Source organism: Ovis canadensis, chromosome 16 (assembly GCF_042477335.2).
Source record: "Ovis canadensis isolate MfBH-ARS-UI-01 breed Bighorn chromosome 16, ARS-UI_OviCan_v2, whole genome shotgun sequence".
NCBI lineage: Eukaryota > Metazoa > Chordata > Mammalia > Artiodactyla > Bovidae > Ovis > Ovis canadensis.
Genome location: NC_091260.1, coordinates 79,611,313 through 79,615,502, shown reverse-complemented (window position 1 = coordinate 79,615,502; position 4,190 = coordinate 79,611,313). Strand labels below are relative to the sequence as shown.

General features: G+C 47.9%; 1 long non-coding RNA gene across 1 annotated transcript; it reads left to right on the top strand.

Moving 5' to 3' along the window:
• Positions 1–781: 781 nt before the first annotated feature.
• Positions 782–3,055, top strand: LOC138421905 (uncharacterized). Its single transcript, XR_011249678.1, has 2 exons — positions 782–1,370; positions 2,171–3,055. It is a non-coding gene; the product is annotated as an uncharacterized lncRNA (long non-coding RNA).
• The last annotated feature ends 1,135 nt before the right edge of the window (positions 3,056–4,190 follow it).

The following is a 4,190-nucleotide window of genomic DNA, read 5'->3' as shown; positions in this document are numbered from 1 at the left end:
ATCAGTGACACACGTCCCACTCACAGCATGGAGCAACCATCACCACTCTCTTTTTGGGACTTTCCCCCACTCCAGCGGTGGCCCACTTTGGTCCTGGGAGGGATTCTCCTTGATTTGGTACCCTGGGCCCGCTCCGAGTGTTTTCCGTGGACTAGTACCTTTCAAGAAGCAAAGAGGCCCGTGTCCCCAGCTAGGAGGTAGCACAGAGGACAGAGACGGGTGGACAGGTGGACGGGTGGACAGGGTCAAGCCCTGGCCGGGGACCACGAACCTGCGGCCTTTCAGCAGGGCTCCCAGCCCTCCTGGAAAGCAATGCTCCTGGTGTTAGCTTTTCAGGAAATTGAGTCAGCTTTCTAATCTACAAGAACCTTTCCTCAGTTACCTGTGCCTGCTCTTCCCCGAATGATTAAGCAAAGCAAAGCACAGCCTTTCGTGGTGGGTTTGGCAGGACCCTAGGGGAGCTGAGTGGCCAGGAACTTCACCCCGGTGGTGCCCTGCCCTGTCTCCATGTCCTTTTAGGAAGCCCTGGGTCGGGGTGGGGGGGTGGGGGGGTGGGGTGGTGAGGGTGGGGCTGGGGGTATGGGTAGGGGGGTGGTGGGGGTGGTGGGATGGAGTGGGGGTGGGGGATGGGGACAGGGGGTGGGGGTACAGGTGGGGGCGGGGCTCCGGTCTCTGCATCCTGTCCTTTCCCAGGGACCCAGTGGAGGCTAAACCACCACCTAGCTCTTTAAGCCTCTCTGTTTGCTTTTCATCTAAAGGTGGTTAAATTATAACTCACCTCCTCCTCCTGAGCTCCACGAAGTTTCTGACAAATTGCAGGAGACCATCTGCTTTCTATTTTATCAGTAAACAAACCTATTAAAAGAGCACTTCCCCCTCAGGCCTACGGAGTTGGAAATGAACGCTGAATAATTTAAAGCCGAAATTATTCTAAAGTAAATTAAGCTTCTCCGGCCGATTTGGACTCATGAAAAAGTAAAAACAAGGCTCGAGTGACCCTTTGGACATGACTGATACTCCACTTCGCTCAGTTCGTTGGATCCTGATGAGAACAGACCCGACACTGCCTCTTGCAGGGAATCTCTTCTTTTCAGAAATCATCTGCCGCTTTGAAATTTTACTAAAATTTATTGATTGCTATTAGTTTAACCCAATCTTTAAAAGCGTATTAAGACAGATTTTCTAAGAGAGAGACATTTCTGAGAGAGACATTTCTAAGGGAGAGGGAACAGATTCTCTGGGCTATATACATCAGCGTGGCAACACACTGGCAGTCACCGCCAGAAGAAACTCATCAAGCACCAACGTGAGTCTGCGGAGGTGATATTTATGAGCTGTTATCGCTGTGAAACGAAATTTGAAATATTTAGGTAAGCAATAGATTTGCAAACCCTACTGAGAAGAAGATACGTGAAATTACTATTGCTGTAGTTTGGCTTCTGCTGTTTCTTTGTGTTTTCTCCTACATCACGAGGACGGGCCAGAGTGGACAGAGGCTCAGGGATTTAGAGAAGAAATTGATAACCCAGAGAGGAAGGGGAGGAGCAGAGAGGGACAGGGAGCGTGGGGGCCTGGGAGGGCTGCAGTGGGAAAGGAGGGTGGCACACATGTGGCACCGTTGTCCAGAGAGGCCCCCGGGGAGGTGCGTGATCCCTGAGACAACCACACCACTCTGACTCGGACCGCCTTGCTGGACCTTCCAGGCCTTCTCTGGCTGCTTCTTGGTCTTGGAAAAGGCGTGGACTCAGGGGAGCTTATGCCTGGAGCAACAGTACTGCAGAGACACTGAAATTTCCTTCAAACAGTGCGCTATTTGGAATTTTAAAAAAAACCATTTTTTTTCTTAATCATAGAATCAGTGTGGGTTTTCTTTAGCTCATGGTTTAATGTAATTTTTATCACTGTTTGTTAAAGTGAAAACAGTTTGATGGCTCAGACTGTAAAGAATGTGCCTGCAATGCGGGAGACCCAGGTTTGATACCTGGGTGGGGAAGATCCCTGGAGAAGGGAATGGCAGCCCACTCCAGAATTCTTGCCTGGAGAATCCCATGGACAGAGAAGCCTGGAGGGCTACAGTCCTTGGGGTCACAATGAGTCGGACACAGTTAAGAGACTAATGCTTTCTCATTTTCCACTTTTTAATTTTTGCCACTGCTTGTGTTTGTCAAAGTATAAAGAATACTAACCCAGGAATAAGAGTCGGACATGGCTGCGCGACTGAACGACAGCAACAATGGCTATGACTATGACTATGACTACGGGTCTGGATGACCCTCTGGAGGAGGAGGACATGGCAACCCACCCCAGTGTTCATGTCTGGAGAATCCCACGGACAGAGGAGCCTGGTGGGCTACAGTCCATGGAGTTGCGAAGAGTTGACACGGCTGAAGTGACTTAGCCTGCATGCGTGCAAATTGTATTACAGATAGTTATCTCCATGTCTGTCTCTGCCTACTCGGGGAGGGTTGTATTACTTGTGGTTGCATCTCCTTTGGGTGGCGCAGGGCCTGATCCATGCTGCGTATTCTTAAATACCTGTTGAAGCCATTGTCTGCTTTGGTCCCCATTCAGTGATACCATAGCGATGTGAAGATCCTACCGACAGTCAGGCTGAGGCTGATTTTAGCATGAGTCCACCTGGAGCATTCAGGTCTGGGCCCCCAGCTCAGCTTGCTCCTGCTCAAGGCAGTTTCATCTCAGGGACTTGCTGTTTTTCCTGTCTGGAACTTGACAGGTTCACTCTGCTTGTTAAAGTCAAATTTGGTGGGGGGTAGAACTTGGGTGTCAGTTCCCTCCTTACCGATAAACCCGAGAATTTTTTATGCAAAGTAGTCCACTGATTCCTGAATGAATAGCTTTACCTCCCACAGAGTGGGAGGCAATACATACTGAATCTATAATAAAAGACGGAAGTTCATCGATAACCTTTCCTTTGTAAAATCAATTCTTCCTTACCTTCCTTACACAACCAAGGCTGCTCAAAGATGCCTGAGAGGCAACAGGACAAAGATCTACTTCCTTCCCCAACAATAAAAATGACCTTGCTTCCCCAGAACTGATGGATGGCCTTCTTATGTTCAAATCATCACTGTTTAGCGCGACTCCCTTGCTTGAGAATTATTAAAATCCTCCAGTAAACCCATCTCTGTGTAGTACAACTTAGGGGACTCATGAGGCTGCGTCAGGCTCTGTTTTGTACACCCCTTCAGCTCTGCATTGCAGTCACATTCCTTTCAGATTACGGTGAAAGAAAGATGACTGTGTTTTGCGGGAAGGTTACATCTTTGACCCTGGCGTGTGACGTTCTTAGTCGGCTGTTTTGATGCAGTCATTCTTGCCAGTTTTGATTTCTGCAAGTGTTTGGACCCAGGGACTTTGAGACTCAGCTTAGAAAGGACCTCACTGAACTCCCAGAACCTTTAAGCCATAAAGTGCTGTGTCAACCCCGGCTCATCTTCTCTCTGGAGAACTCAATTACTAACCTGATGGATGCTGGGAATGACACGGCACTTGAGATGAGGGAAGTGATTGGTGTTCTCTGGGAGACTAACTGCATAAAATCCGAAGTGAATTTTCCACATTCACTCATCTCAGACAGCACCATCAATCATTCTAGGCAGCCTCTGAGAGTTTGGAGCACGCTGGGCCAGCAGCATCTCACGTACTTGGATTTTGCCTCCGAAGTTACAGTGGTCTGCCTCATCTCTTTTTTCCTCTCTGTAGCAAATACACATTATCTGTAAAAATCCAAAGATGACTTTGCTATGGTCTCTCCACACCCTGCTTCTTCTTGGAATCATTTTGGAATTAAGCAGCTTATTAAATGTGTAAAACCCCTGACTCAATTGGAGTGCCTCACACTGGACCACACTGGACCACCTCTCTTCCAGAAAACACTTTCTTCCGTTCAAATGTCAGTTACCCTCAGAACAACAGACACTTCCCAGAGCTTAGGGAGGCTTCTGTTCTTAGAGATGTTGTGTTGGAAAGTAAAGAACAGCAATGTGATCGAATATGTGGTGTATTTAAGGACATTAGAAAAAAAAGCCAAGTTCATGTTTGCTGTTGTTTCAAACAAGAGGTGTTTGATGTAATTCATTTGTCAAGTATTCATTGCCTGCAACCAGCCGCAATGTAACCCTCTACTCTTAGAGTTGAATAAAACACAGACCATGGTTTTGGAAAGTTAC